Raw genomic sequence first — 16591 nt, forward strand, 5'->3', positions numbered from 1 at the left:
TATTTCTGATGAGAATTTTTTTTTACGATAAATTATAGACCATACGATAAACACCCACCCCTCAAAAGAGAAGATAAGAACGAAGACAAGAGAAGATAAAGTGAAGTGCAAAACATTCTTCAAATTTTATAGAATTAGCTCAAGAGATCTGAGCTTTTTATTATTATTCAGCTGCAAAATTTGTGAAAATGCTGCACTGTAAAGTGAAATTGATTGATATGTAATGGCTAAATATGTGGATGAGAAATTATTTGCTTGCAGGTACAAAACATAAGTAGGAAGGACTCAACTGACCCAAAGTCTCTCCTAGACATTACAGACCAGCAGTAGATTATATTAACTGACTTTTATTTTTGTCCAAGTGCCTCCCTAATGTGGGCAGAAATTACTTTTTCATTCCACAGATCATCTAAAATAAAAAAAAATCCAAACTTAAAGAGAGAGAAATAGTAAATAAATCGATTGTTGCTCCTTGTGTAACCCTCTACTTGACTGTCCTCACAGAAATGGCTCCATGGTTTGTCTCGGCATCCTGCAAGCAACGCTCTGTAATCATTTGTGAAAATCTCAAAGGCCACCAAGGAGTCGGCATCTGCTAACATAGCAATGGAGTTGTGGTGTTTATTTCAGTCTGTGGTGCTTTAGCTTTAGCTTTACTGTGATGATGGAGAGACAGGCTGGTTTTAGGACGGCTAACCTGGTAAACCGTCTACAGCTACGCTTCAAATGAAATACAGTTTGTGGAAATGTTTGGAAAATAGCACAAATCAGATTATTATTAAGCAGTTTTGGCTGATAAGATGAACATCTCTCAGGTTCTCTGATTTTATTCATTCTTTTTAAAGACTTTTAGATGCTGTTCATTTTGTTGTCATCCACTTGTTTATCATCATGTTTTTTTATTATTTACAGAGCACAACATGCTGCTGTGGTCAGGTTTGAGGACAGCACTGAGAATCCCCGTGAGTTGAGCTGCACGATATTGGAAAAAAAACTGACATTTAAATTTTTTCTAACCTTATAAACATATTGAGATATATTGCGACATGAAAACAGAGACCTTTCACCAGAAAACTCCACCGTACGTGATGCTGCACTCCCGCCATCTTGACAGTCACCCTCCAGTCATCATACCTCATTTTGAGAATGTTGCATATTATTGCATTATTATTGTAATATTGATAAATATTATGATGAAAAAAACAGTTCCATATATGTCTATATATTTTTTCTTTCCTCTCTCTTATCGGTTGTTCCATCACTCTGACCTTTAGCATTTTTGGACAACAAAGCTAAAGAATCCAGTGTCAACTCTTAACTTTGGGACTCTGTCCAACTGGCTAAATTTTACATTAGTGTGAAAAATGTAAGTTTATAACACTTGGAATATATTAGCCAGCAGTTATTGGATTCCAAACGGTGATTGTGCAGCCCTTCCCTAAATATACAACCCCAATGTGAAGCATGGTGGTGGCAGCATCATGCTGTGCTCTTCGCCTGAAAACCTGTAGAACTATGGAGGAAGTTGGAGCTGGTATAAAATGTCTGCAAGCATCGTTTATATATGTAATTATAAGACAAAAACGTAGTTTTATTTTTATTTATTGAAAAAGTTAATTTATCATCTCTTCTTCACATTTACTCAATATTTCTGATTTCTCATGACTGATGAAGAAAATCCACTCTGAATTTAGGTGTTACATATTTAACTGATGCCCTCCACAGACACTTTTTATTATGAGGAGGATCCTGTCGAAGCAGACAGACAGAGGGATGAATATTCAGACAGTGAAACCGCGTCCAGCCTCAGCGGTAGAGGCTGTTATGATCGCCGCGGTTTCACCTAAGCAGCGTCGCTTCCTCATGATTACGAGCACGTGTCCTTCAGCAGGCGTTTGGGTCAAAAACGAGGAACCACAGTGGGACAGTAAAAAAAAAATAAAAATAATAATAATAAAAAAACTCAACACCACATGACTGCAAGGAATTAGAATGATGTATCACAGGATGACTCAGCAAAATTACCACCTATTGAAAAACAAAATAAGATTTTAATGTCCGTGCTTCACTGCTCAGATTGGTAATAAATCTGTGTAGATACACGAGAATAATCGACGTAACTTGGCGAAACCGAACCGAAGTTAAACGTGGATGATGAAATCAAATAAGCTGTCAGAGATGAAATGTAAATCATCTCCTTTGGAAAAACAGAATCTTGAATTAATAATTTTGACACTTTGGGCCCTCGGTCGAACGGTCTCTGTGTCACCAGTCAGGATCTGGGGTCTGGCAGCTGCTGTGAGGTCCGACCAGAACTACTTTTACCTGTCAAATTACCTGTCAAAACAGAGCTTCCTAACCAAGGTGTACATAACTCTTCAACACGCTGTCAGCTTCCGGTCAGAAAGACGCATTTCAGTCCATGAGATAATATTCAGAAAGGATCTTTAATGTGATTGATTTTAGTTTCCTCTGCGATGAACTCTTTGCGTAAAAGTCTATCATGTCTCCATGTGCGCCAGTCAAAGGTGTTAATTATAACATGTCAAATGACAGAGGGGCTTAAAAAATAACCAAATATTCAGTTAATTTAAAAAAAAAATTATATATATATATATATATATATATATATATATATACATGTGGCGATACTAGACGGAAACTCAGATTTGGTGAACTTTTAGTTTTAATAGGTTGCACAACAACGCCACCCTGGGAATTTCACCCAGAGAATATTTCTTTTGGTATAAGGCACACAGGTTCAGTTATGCATGAATTTAGCACATCTGAGACAGTTTCAAATTTATAAAACAACCATTTATTAAGCTCTTTTTAAAACACTTTTTAAAACCAGTTTCTCTTTTAAGAATGGGACACAAAGGGAAACAAAGAAAATCAAAGTAAGTGCAGTAGCTGAAGTTACCGGCCAGAGGGGGCGCTATAGGGACGGAATCCACCAAACACAGCAAACAAACAAAAAAAACCCTTTGACACACCAGACGCAGTGAGACAACCCAAACTCAAGAATCACAGCACGCAGAAGAGGAAGACACCGTCACCACACCAACACCGCCACCGGACCTCAGCAACTGCAAAACAACAAAAGAAAAACAGTTAACCAAGATAACAATCTTAAACCTAATTAGAAAAAAACAATATCAGCCCAACTAAATAAAAGACAAAAAGGGCCGTAAGCAAAATAAGTAAAGTAATAGAAATTAACAATAGCCAATGCAAGTTAAAACATCAGGACCATGCGTGGCCCGCTTGTCATGCCACAACAGGAGGTGAAAGGGGTGCGCCGATGCCACACCCCACACACCGCTTCGATGGAGGCGGATAATACCGCCGCAGTCCAACTTTAAAAACGACTGAGATGGAAGTCCGGGAAACGAACGCAGACAGAGCAAAGCAGAGTAGATCCGAGCAGAACAGAGCAGCAATGGTCCAACTGTGGGGGGACCTAGGAAAAATTAATTAGCCACCATTTTAAATAAAACTAACAAACTATTGCTTAGATGAGCGTTAGTTTCCTACCTGCCGATCCAAACACGCACACACACACTCGCAGAAGGAGGAAGAGAAGGAGCGCAGCGCAGTGGCGCTTTACCTATAATCACAATTCAATTTAGATTTTCTGGCCAAGATCAGCTGAAGTGCAGGGAGAGAGAACACCTACCACCAGGATCTTAGTGTAGCACGCACCAGCCAGAGATTTTGTTACTTTCCGCTGCCAGAGTCCACAGGATGCAAGCCACACAGTGGAAGAGCAAAGACGACACATCCTGAATGAACGCCGCAGCTCCTTATATACCACGCCCACCTTAACAACCGGAACTTCTCACCTGACAACCACCTGTGTGGAATTAGGTGCATTTCTATACCACTACATTCTACCCCCCCTTCTTGCATCGTCGACCCGACGATGACCAATTCAAACCAATACCATTAGTTCCAAGGTCTAAACATCGCTGATACAGTTGACAGGGATGCAGAAGAACCTCCAGGAAGATCGTCTCCTGCTGGCCGTGGAAGATGGTACACATTAGAATGTTGTCCAGCAGTTGTACGTTTGGAGCGACGTAGGGCCACTGGATCAAAACAGCTGACAGTTGGAACAGTCCCAGATGTAGAGGGTTCAGCAGATACAACTGGTTCACATGGTGACCCCGGTTCCCGGGATGCAGCTGGAGGCTGTGATCCACCAGAAGGTAAGTCAGAAGCAACCACCAGGGGTTGTTCACAAACAAACAGATCATAATCAAATGGGCTACTGTCCTCAGACAGTCCCTGTTTTACAGGAGGCAAGTTGTGAGGAGGAATGTGATCAGGAGGAACAACACCAACCACAGGCTTTAGCATGGTCCGGTGCACCTGTCTTACTTTACTCTGGTCATTCATAGGTGCAATGGTGTAAACAGAGCCATCCTCCTTTGGTGCCCTCAACACTTTATACTTAACCGAGCTCCATCGGTCCCTGGTCTTATGAGGCCCCCTAGCAGTAAAGTCACGCAAAAACACAAATTGACCTTCCTTTAGTGGCAGATGTTTCACATGAGTGTCATGGGCATGCCTTCGGCGATCTGCAGCATGTTTCAGGTGCTCTCTAGCCCCATCAAAGGCTACCTGCAAACGAGCCTGATGCTCTTGAACCCACTCATGGACAGAACCACCAACTGGACTCTCAACTCTACCCAACAGGAAATCTAGGGGCAGTCTAGGTTCCTGACCAAACATCAAAAGGAAAGGAGACTCTCCAGTAGATTGGTGAGGAGTTGTGTTGTAGCAATAAAGAACCTGGGGCAAACAGGCATGCCAATCTCTTTTCCGAGATACAGGCAGCGTCCTTAACAGATTGTGCAGTGTCCGATTAAAACGCTCACATTGGCCATTTCCTTCTGGGTGGTATGGAGTGGTGCGTGATTTTATAATACCATACAAGCTACACAGCTGCTGGATAAGTGAGCTCTCAAAGTTACGACCCTGGTCGGAGTGCAACCGAGCTGGAACACCGAACTTATAAAACCATTCAGACACCAAAACCTTAGCCACAGTGGCTGCTCGCTGATCCCGTGTGGGGACAGCAACAGTATATTTACTGAAAACATCCGTCAAGACCAAGACATTTTCTAAGCCATTCTGAGTGGGCTCTAAGGTGGTATAATCAATAGCCAAAATTTCATTAGGACGTGACGCTAGTAAATGTCCCATGTAGCCATGAGCTTTAGGGTGGACATCCTTTGCCACCTGGCACCTCTCACAAGCCTGGCACCATTGGGTCACTTCAGAGGCCATATGAGGCCAGTAACACCGGGACCGCAAGAGCGCCAAAGTTCGCTCCACTCCCTGGTGACCATGTTCTTCATGGACTTGGGTCAGAACATCTTTAATTAGCACACTTGGTAGCACCAACTGGAACACAACATCACCCCCGTCAGATCTAAATACCCTTCGATAGAGAACTCCATTTCTCTCGACAAACCGGTCCCACTGTCGAAGCAAAACCAACGTGGATGAAGACAACTGGGCCCGCTCCTCTCGACTGGGATGCTGTCCCCTCTTCCAGAACACCAACATGTCTTGTAAAACAGGATCTGCCTGCTGCAAAGCACAAAGTTCAGCTGTAGTATGCTGTGGCAAAACTGCAACAACTGCTTGGGTTGCCTCAACCTTTTCAATCCCCAAAGCTTCCTGCAATGCTCTAGGCATAGCTGTACCTGGAAGCATGACTTTCACATCTGGTGGATCAGGTGGGTGCTGGCGAGAAAGTGCATCAGCATTGGTGTTACTCCGACCTGACCGGTACTTTATCTCAAAATCAAAAGATGCTAGCTGAGCAGCCCACCTCTGTTCAGTGGCAGCCAATTTAGCGGTGGACAGATGGCTGAGAGGGTTGTTATCGGTGTAGACAATACATCTGTTCCCCAACAGATACTCCCTAAACTTGTCAGTCATGGCCCACTTAAGGGCCAGAAACTCAAGCTTCATGGAGCTGTAATTTACCATGTTTCGCTCTGTGGGTCTCAAACCTCGACTGGCATAAGCAATCGGTCTCACCTTGCCTCCTTGCATCTGAGAGAGAACTGCTCCCAAGCCACCATGGCTGGCATCAACCTCCAAGATAAATGGCTGAGTGAAATCTGCATAGGCCAACACTGGTGTTGTTATCAACTTAGCCTTCAGGATTTCAAAGCTCTTTTGACACTCATCAGTCCAACATGCAGCAAGTCCACAATCTGATTTCTTACCAGCTTTGGCACCAGTACACTGAGCCACAGCTCTATGCAAAGGAGCTGCCAGTTTTGCAAAACCTTCCACAAAACGACGGTAATAACTGGCAAAGCCAAGGAACGACCGAAGTTCTGAAACTTTAGAGGGAGTTGGCCAGTTGGCTACAACTTCAACTTTACTAGGATCTGTAGCAACCCCTTCACCAGAGATCACATGTCCTAAATAACGTACCTCTTTTTGAAAGAAGGAACATTTACTGAGCTTTGCTTTAAGCCCCTGTTGCAAAAGTCGATCCAGCACCACCTTCAAGCGTTCCAGATGTTGATCCACACTTGAAGAGAAAACAACAATGTCATCAAGATATAACAGGACAGATTGGCACTGTTGATCCCCAAAAATCCGCTGCATTAACCGCTGGAATGTGCTAGGCGCATTACAGAGCCCAAAAGGCATCCGGTTCCATTCAAACAGCCCGAAGGGGTACAAAAGGCAGTTTTTGAACGATCTGCCTCCACAACTGGAACCTGATTATACCCGCTAGCCAGATCAAGGGTGGAAAACCAACATGCACCAGACAAGGCATCCAACGACTCTTCTATTCGTGGAAGAGGAAAAGAATCTTTTCGGGTCTTGCTATTCAACTGCCTATAGTCAACACACATCCGAATACTTCCATCTTTCTTTCTCGCCAAGACTATGGGAGAAGCATATGGGCTGCTACTCTCTCTAATGATCTGTGAAGCTAGTAATTGGTTGATATGGTCCTTCACCACCTCATAATCAGAAGGGGGAATACGCCTATAGCGTTGTTTAACTGGGACATCGTCAACCAAAGGAATTTCGTGAGCTATCACACTAGTACAGCCCAGGTCACCATCATGAGATGAGAAAACTGTCATGTACTGATGGAGCAATGATCTCACCTGACCTTGTTCTTCCACAGGCAGTGAAGACAAATCCAAGTCCTTCACCTGCTGTTGCACACTAACTGAAGCCGTCTGGCACCCCAGCGTGGCTACTTTTGCTGGAACTTCAGTAATTCCTGCAGGGAGACTCACCACATTAACAACATTCAGTGTGCCAACAACAGTGCGGGGGTATAACACCACTTCAGTCAAACCAACATTAATAATGGGCACATAAGCTGTACCCCTGATTACAGGAACCAAAGCAGGGGAAGCAAGCAAACCAGAAGGCAATCCGGACTCTAAAGGTTCAAACAGAGCGGTAGAGCTCGAGTACCCATCAGAACATGTGGCAGCCACAATTTTCATGACTCCACCAGGGATCCGACAGCCCTTTCTACCCCTGACCTTAGCCCTTCCAGGACTACGAGGCTCTTGCAAGTAGGCAGATTGACACTGCTGCAGTGCCTGCATAACTGCCTGGGGTGCCTCAGAGACACCAGACACAGAAGACCAAGCCACACCATGCAGCCCAAACAGTTCCTGATAACACTTCCTGATCACATTCATCCCCAAAACACCTGGGACTTTAGCTGGGAACTCACCACAAGGGTCCTGCACAACTAAAACACCACAGTTGGGAATCAATTTGCCACAGAGTTGTACATCAAGTTCTAAATAGCCAACATAAGGAATCCTAAGACCATTTGCAGCTCTAAGCTCCAACCAATGACACGAATGGAGACGCTCCCAACCCCAGGACTCCATATGCTGACGAAAAAAACTCTCAGAGACAGTGGACACCATTGAACCAGTATCCACCAAACATGTGACTGTTACACCACCCATGACTACATCTGCATGAGGACAAGCTGAAATCAATTTAGAAGCACCCAAGCTTCCAATAACGGCTTGTGAGCCAGTAGCATCCCCACCCAAACTGTGGCTCTGCAGTTCGGTGGGAACTAGTTTTCCGCCGCTGAAGCAGAATGGGACCGAGTAGCTGAATCTGACTGAACTTGGGTTCGACAAGGGGCACGCACCCCGTCACACTCTCGTGCAAAATGACCAGGCTGATTACACCGCCTACAGATAACTGGACCAGCAAAGGGTGGACGGTTAGGACGACGGAAATTCTGCAACTGAGAAATGCTCTCACTAAGCTGCTGGAGCTGCTCTTGCTGATGCTTTAGCATTTCTCTTATCTGACTCATTTCCGTTGCTGATGTCAAAGAAGCTATCTGAGAACCGCCATGAACCCCATACTGGACACCATAAACTGAAGGAACCGACTGACTGCGGCTTCTCACAGGATGAGGTACCCCTTCGCGTTCCCACTGGATCGCTGCAGTCCTGACATCAAGCAAAGTGCTGTCTGGCCTCACGCGTACGAGCTGCTTCAGCTCACGACGCAGAGAACCGTCCAACACCTGCTCAACAAACTGATCTCTTAGCAGCGTCTCAGAATTCAACATACCAGCAGGTGCGCGTTGCTTTACCTTCTCCATAAGACCCATTAATGCGAGGGAGAACTCCTGAAGACTCTCTCCCTCTTGTTGTCTTCTGGAAAAGAAGGCCTCTTGCAGAGCAACATATGACTCTGAGCAACCATACAATTCCTGTAAGATTTCAAATATCCTAGCAGGGTCCTCTCTCTCTGCACTAGAGCGATACTTTATTTCATTCCTAGCCTCTCCATCCAAGTGATCAAACAGGAAAAACGCTTGGTCAGCCACAGATAGATGTCGCGCTCTCATACACACCTTCGCTTCCTCCATCCACTCACTCAATCCTATGCCTGTCCTTCCTCTAAAGATGGGACATTTCCTATCTCTAGGCACAAAAATCAGTCTCTCTGCTACAGGGAGACTAGGCGTAGGAGGGGCATTAGGCAATGCTGAAGAAGTGGACGGCTGAGCACTTAAGCTAGCCTGCCCTTGTCGCAACTGCTCATTGTCAGCCCTTAAGCTTGCTACCAGCTTTTTAAGTTCCTGAATTTCTTCTTCCATTGTCACAAGCTTATGCTGCTTCTGATTACTGCAGTGCAAAAATTAAAAAAAATCTACGGTTAAACTATTAACACCTCACCCACCACTTTAAAGCTCTACATGGAACCACTGCTGCTCTGTCTCTGGATCGGCCAATCTGCACAAATAGGAGGGGAAAAAAAAATAAAAAATACACAAAACAAATATTGAAAAACAAATGCTTGTCTCAGATGTTCATAAAAAGCATAATCCTGCCAACAACGCCAAAAATGTGGCGATACTAGACGGAAACTCAGATTTGGTGAACTTTTAGTTTTAATAGGTTGCACAACAACGCCACCCTGGGAATTTCACCCAGAGAATATTTCTTTTGGTATAAGGCACACAGGTTCAGTTATGCATGAATTTAGCACATCTGAGACAGTTTCAAATTTATAAAACAACCATTTATTAAGCTCTTTTTAAAACACTTTTTAAAACCAGTTTCTCTTTTAAGAATGGGACACAAAGGGAAACAAAGAAAATCAAAGTAAGTGCAGTAGCTGAAGTTACCGGCCAGAGGGGGCGCTATAGGGACGGAATCCACCAAACACAGCAAACAAACAAAAAAAACCCTTTGACACACCAGACGCAGTGAGACAACCCCAAACTCAAGAATCACAGCACGCAGAAGAGGAAGACACCGTCACCACACAAACACCGCCACCGGACCTCAGCAACTGCAAAACAACAAAAGAAAAACAGTTAACCAAGATAACAATCTTAAACCTAATTAGAAAAAAACAATATCAGCCCAACTAAATAAAAGACAAAAAGGGCCGTAAGCAAAATAAGTAAAGTAATAGAAATTAACAATAGCCAATGCAAGTTAAAACATCAGGACCATGCGTGGCCCGCTTGTCATGCCACAACAGGAGGTGAAAGGGGTGCGCCGATGCCACACCCCACACACCGCTTCGATGGAGGCGGATAATACCGCCGCAGTCCAACTTTAAAAACGACTGAGATGGAAGTCCGGGAAACGAACGCAGACAGAGCAAAGCAGAGTAGATCCGAGCAGAACAGAGCAGCAATGGTCCAACTGTGGGGGGACCTAGGAAAAATTAATTAGCCACCATTTTAAATAAAACTAACAAACTATTGCTTAGATGAGCGTTAGTTTCCTACCTGCCGATCCAAACACGCACACACACACTCGCAGAAGGAGGAAGAGAAGGAGCGCAGCGCAGTGGCGCTTTACCTATAATCACAATTCAATTTAGATTTTCTGGCCAAGATCAGCTGAAGTGCAGGGAGAGAGAACACCTACCACCAGGATCTTAGTGTAGCACGCACCAGCCAGAGATTTTGTTACTTTCCGCTGCCAGAGTCCACAGGATGCAAGCCACACAGTGGAAGAGCAAAGACGACACATCCTGAATGAACGCCGCAGCTCCTTATATACCACGCCCACCTTAACAACCGGAACTTCTCACCTGACAACCACCTGTGTGGAATTAGGTGCATTTCTATACCACTACATATATATATATATATATATATATATATATATGTGCGCACACACATTTTAAAATTTTGCCCCCCCAGACCTCTGGGGCCCCCCTTGGCCCCCCCAACTTTAAAAGTCTAGCTCCGCCACTGGGAACAATATGTTTAGTTAAAGACTTTGACTAACAGTTGTTGAAAATGTGTTAATTGGCCTTTGGTTGTGGCTACGCCAAACCTTTAAGTCCTTTAAATCTCTAAAAAAAACAGATTCTCATAGAAAGGCTAATATTTTCTCTAATGTGTAACATTTCACAGCTTCTCAGTTCATGTGATTTCAGACAAGTGAGTTTAATTGCTCAGCGATGTTGCAATGATAATGTGAAAGAGCTTTCACTGTTTATCATTGGAAACCTGCTGCAGGGTGATAATTATAGCAGTAGTTATTCTGCTTGGCCTGTGTTTTCTTTTTTCTTGTTATAAACCATGTGTCGCAAAAACAACTTGTCTGCTCATTACTGTGCACAAGTTCTGGCAGGCATTTGAAACTCACTCTAATATTTTGTGCTTAGGTAGATTATTCTGCTGTAAAAGTCCAGTCTACTGCTCTGGCTTTAAATATTTAAACTTCTTTTTGAAAACGTCTCAGTTTGGAAAATACCAAACTCTAATAGACGACACTGTACTACTGCAGGAGTTTTCAAACTTTTTATGTCAGGCCGTCCAAAAACATCATTTTTCAAATGTACAATATGTAGGTTTTTTTTTTAAATTATTATTATTTACTATATTTTGTTATTTTTTTCTCCATGCTATTTTTGAAGTACAGAGTAATAAACAGGAATGTGGCTTTTTCTGAATAATAAAATAAAGTAGGTTGTTTTATCAGGTTCCAATTATTCACAAAATAGATTTAAGAACAAAAATGAAAGAGATTTTGAGAACCATAAAGTGAATTTTGCAAAGAGACTTAACATATTTAAAAAAATAAATAAAAAGATCGTATATATATTGACTAGATTGTTTTTTTTCGACAAACATTTTTTTTTTAGGTTCGTGCATTCAGCTTTAGAAGTCTGTTCATTTCTCACTCTTCACTACAACACCAACACCACCAACAACAACGTATCCTTTCTCAGTTTTCTCTGCTTTACTGTTTTTAAAACTCTTTTTGCACTCCTCTGTCGTCTTCAAACAATGTTTTTTTTTTATGTTCGTCTGCAGAAAGCTGCATAAATCTGACATGGAGCCAGATGGGAGCGATTTGCAGTTTTCAAAACTTCTGCTGTGTTGAAGATGATTTGGCACGCCGTCTGTTCCCAGAGACACGGTGACGTCTGTGAGAGTCGGTAGCTTCAGCCCTCTGCCAGCTTTCTTCTCACACATTTTCATTTCCTTAATTTATACTAGGCACTGTTTGCCAAATAAATGACTTTTTTTGGGGGGGGTGCGGGGAGTGCGTGCTTAAGGCAGCGGTTAAGGCAACACTTGGTCTGTTTTAACTTGCTGCATTTCATCCAGTGGTGTTTCATATACTGTTCACTCGTTCAGTGGGAGGAGAGATTTGTGCGGTTACCGACTTGACTGCAAGTCATTTGGGTTTCATTTGGTAGAAAACCTTTTTAACAAGTGTAATTTTCAGCCACGGTCGACTGCAACTCGCAACTAATCGAAGTGCACGTGTTACGCTTTGAAACTGTGGACATGATTTGAGTGAACTGACTGCGTGTTTCTGTATTTTGTCTGTATTTTGGGTCTGGCTCAAGCTCTAGATCTAAACTCTAATTGACATTAACCATGTGTGTTTCTGTGTAGTTTTAGACCAATCCCTGCTCCTCCAGTCTCTTCTTCTTCTCTCCTAAGTCATTCCTCTCCACTGTCACCACATTCTTGCTTCAGAAGTAATTTAGCTTCAGTCAACAAAGAGCAGGTCATCAGCTTGACTTTCTTTACTATTTCTTTATGTTGACAGAAAACCATTTGAACATCCAAAAAATGTGAAGGTACGGTTTATAGTATGGTGCGCTCATAGTCCGGAAAATACGGTAATTGGTCTTAAAAGATTTTTTGAAAACGAATTAATTATCTACAAATAATGCCATCTTTGAGTGTCTTTGCTGTAGTAAGTGAGTAGCTGCGTAATCATGTAATTTTATTATCACTAGATGGCAGCAGGTACAGAGCATTTTACATTAAAACAAGAGAATTAGTGAAGCATGAATGTTACTACATACATGCATCACACACCACAGTGTTGTGGCTCTGTTCAGGTGTATTTTTGAAGTGGACATGTTGAGTGCAATTTGAAATAAGAAATGTAAAATATGATAAAAAATAAATTTTTGTGTTTACTTGATTCCTATTCAAGACACTTTGATAAGAATGGCTATATATGTAATATAGGCGGCTACAGAGTATCTTTGTTTACATTTTTGGTTGGTGGTGTGCCTCGTGATTTTTTTTCAATTAAAACAATGTACTTTGGCTCAAAAAAGGTTGAAAAATGCTGGTATAATCACTAGCAGAGAGACTATATATACCACCTTCTGTCAAATTTTAATCCGAGTTTGATGGATTAAATGTTATCAAAGCCCGCCCCCTTTAATTACCCCCCCCTCCCTCTCCCCCATAGGACGTTTGTGACCTCCTGACCTTCCCCCATGGAAAGTTTGTGACCTCGTGACCTTCCCCTATGGAAACTTTCTGACCTCCTCCCCTCCCCCCATAGGACGTTTGTGACCCTGTGACCTCCGATACCCTTCAGTCAAATTTTAATCGGATTTTGAAGGATTAATTGATATTAAACCCCTCCCCCCTTCCTGTGACCGGAAATTCCCCCACGAACAAAGACTTTAATCATACGGGAACTTTGTAACCTCCTGACCTCCCTCTGTGACCATCTGCTCGCTGTTTACTCCTCCCGAACTCTTTGAATTAACCAATAGGAATCATTTACTTGTAAGTTAATAAATAAATATACTATATTCTAAACCATGTTGAATTAGATTTGGAATAATGTAACTATCTCAGGTTTTAAACAGAATGTCATGCTGCGTGTGCATGCGTGTGTGTCTGTCATTAAAAAATGCCACCATATAGCAAATGTTCTAGCAAATGTTCTCAGGCTAGGTAACTCCGAATCCGTATCAGATGATGCAGAGGAGACAGGTTCTTTATTTTCAGCAGCCGGATGAACTCGTTTAGCTCCATACATTGCAAAGTTCTTGAATAACTTAGCAGTAGAGTGCTTGATTTTTTCGACACTATAACTGAAACCCTAAAAAGGTCAAACCCTCTGCCTCTGATTCTATTGGTTAATTCAAAGAGTTCGGGAGGAGTTAACCGAGCAGATGGTCACAGAGGGAGGTCAGGAGGTTACAAAGTTTCCGTATGATTAAAGTCTTTGTTCGTGGGGGAATTTCTGGTCACAGGAAGGGGGGAGGGGTTTAATATCAATTAATCCTTCAAAATCCGATTAAAATTTGACTGAAGGGTATCGGAGGTCACAGGGTCACAAACGTCCTATGGGGGGAGGGGAGGAGGTCAGAAAGTTTCCATAGGGGAAGGTCACAAGGTCACAAACGTTCTATGGGGGGAAGGGGGAGGTTACAAAGTTTCCATAGGGGAAGGTCAGGAGGTCACAAACGTCCTATGGGGGAGGGGGTAATTAAAGGGGGCGGGCTTTGTTAACGTTTAATCCATCAAACTCGGATTAAAATTTGACAGAAGGTGGTATATATAGTCTCTCTACTAGCGCTGAACTGTATGCCACTGGATTTGACTGCATGATTGGCTCATATTGGAAGCAGCTGGGCGTCACTTCAGTTTAGAGCAAATGAGCTTTTATAAAATGGGTTGGAACTGGATCTGATTGTTCTGGTGAAGTGGCCTCAAGCTGACATTTGTTGTCATTTAGCAACTCAGTTCTGCTGAACCAAATTGAGTTGCATCATAATGCAACCACTTTCAGTTCGTATTGCACAAAGTCTGTCACAATGCTTCTTAAAGATAGCTTACGTGAACATGTGTAATAAAAGTGAATCTTTTTGTGAAATTTGAGGGAAATCATTTCCTGTTAAAGATTCGTGTTCAGATTGTGACGTTTTGACCCAACTCTGTTCATGTTGTACTCTGGGGTTCGCTCTTGTCCCTGCAGGTGAGTTAAGCTATGAATTAATGCAGCTTCAAACTCGAGACAAACTGCCAACAAGACAATGTTTGTGTTTCTATCAATTGTTGTTTATTATAAAATATGTTTTCACCTGGCATTTTATAGCAAGTGAATTTGAATAGTAAAAAAGAAAAATACATATTTAAATACTTCAAATTATACAAATAAATGCTGACATTAAACAGCCGTTGTTCATAAATAACAAAATTACATCCATGAATTTAAATGATCAACTAATTAAATTATATCACATTAAAATATCACACAAAGGAAATGACAGATTTGAAAGTCAAGTTGTGCTCAGACTTCATGACAACTAAAACTTCTTTTCACTGTTTCAGTTCTTTCCTGAGTTGATATTAACAACATGGACGGCAGCAAACAGGCATCTGGATGTGGAGCATTTAAAACAAATTACTGATATGTTGCTGATGCTGCTGATGTTGCTGCAGTAGTTGCTTTTGTGTTGACTCTGCTTGTCTTCTCAGCCTTTGTCTGCCTGTGAAAGGAACAGATCAAGGTCAAGCACTTTGAATCACACCTGAAACTCACGCAAGTGTTTTTACAAAATATTAAACTGATTTAAAACAGAATCATCGCAGATCAGTGATATGACATGTAGTTAGAAACTAACTCGGATATGTCTGTTTGTGCACACTGGCTACCATGAACTACAGCTACTAAAACAACTACATTCATATAAAACAATCCCACTTACAATTATTTTTTTTTCAGGAGTGATCTGATAATGTCTTGAGCCTGACGTCCGTCAAGGTCAAGGCAGAGTTTGGTTTTATCTTTCAGGATGACACTGCAAGATATGAAAAAACATTTAAATAAAACAACTTTTATTTGTTTTGTCATTATTTGCTCTTGAAGATACTTACATCACTTCCTGTTTGCTGCAGGATGGACCAGGTTGATGCACTCTCACATCAGCGATACGATTGCGCCTTACTGCTGGAACTGTATTTATGCACTGGCACCTCATAATACCTGGAGAACAAATGACAGCATAAATTAAGATGTGGTTTAATTATGAACATTTTTAATCACAGGTTTCATGACTGTAGAATATTTTGGCACACTTACTAGCTGAGGAGCAGACGGCGATGCAGGCCAGAAGAACGATGCACTGGATCCCAGAGTTCATCTTTACCTCAGCTTGTGAAGATCAGTGGTTTCTTCTGCAGTGATTTGCCTCGTCTTTGACGTGAAGCGTTCTTCACTCCTGAGTCTGTTTGACTGTGCAGCTCCATCACCATCTCGTTTTATACGCTCACACCGAGGCGAAAACCTGCCAGGTGAGTCTTCTTAGGAACTGATCTAAATAAAAAAAACTTTCCCTCTTCCCAACTTTCACTGCCCCCGTGTCGTTTTCCTCTGAATCCGGAGGAGCAGACTTCCGACACGTCACAAAACAATCCGGTTGTGTTGAAACTCGGCCGCCTTCGAGGCATTTTGTCTGTGGGTGTTGGATAAATAAACAGATCAGGATCTGCAGGTTAGAGAAGACAGATAACTCAACCGTCACAGTGGTGGTCGGAAATATTTATTTATTAGCACTAATTCAGTTATAAAGATCATTAATCAACGGTTTCCTGTGCTGCAATATGAACCCTAAACCTGCAACCACAGATATAATGTAAATGTTTAGACTCAAGTATATTCAAGTGTTAGAACGGCCCAATCAAAGCCCAGACCTGAATAGAAATGGATGTTTATTGAGGCTCTTTAATACAGCTGAGTTTAAGCTATTTGAAAAGAAGAACTGAAGAAACTTTCAGTCCCCAGATTTGTAAAGTTGTTAG

General features: G+C 42.3%; 2 long non-coding RNA genes across 2 annotated transcripts; both read right to left on the reverse strand.

Moving 5' to 3' along the window:
* Positions 1–2795: 2795 nt before the first annotated feature.
* LOC145548686 (uncharacterized) lies at positions 2796–7148 on the reverse strand. Its single transcript, XR_014084688.1, has 2 exons — positions 3538–7148; positions 2796–3463 (listed from the first exon to the last, which is right to left on the reverse strand). It is a non-coding gene; the product is annotated as an uncharacterized LOC145548686 (long non-coding RNA).
* A 7680-nt stretch (positions 7149–14828) lies between these two features.
* LOC145548827 (uncharacterized) lies at positions 14829–16079 on the reverse strand. The gene is made up of 4 exons (XR_014084819.1): positions 15873–16079; positions 15668–15776; positions 15499–15591; positions 14829–15279 (listed from the first exon to the last, which is right to left on the reverse strand). It is a non-coding gene; the product is annotated as an uncharacterized LOC145548827 (long non-coding RNA).
* Between the last annotated feature and the right edge of the window lie 512 nt (positions 16080–16591).

This window comes from Poecilia reticulata, chromosome 18 (assembly GCF_904066995.2).
Source record: "Poecilia reticulata chromosome 18, P_reticulata-male-v2, whole genome shotgun sequence".
Lineage (NCBI taxonomy): Eukaryota > Metazoa > Chordata > Actinopteri > Cyprinodontiformes > Poeciliidae > Poecilia > Poecilia reticulata.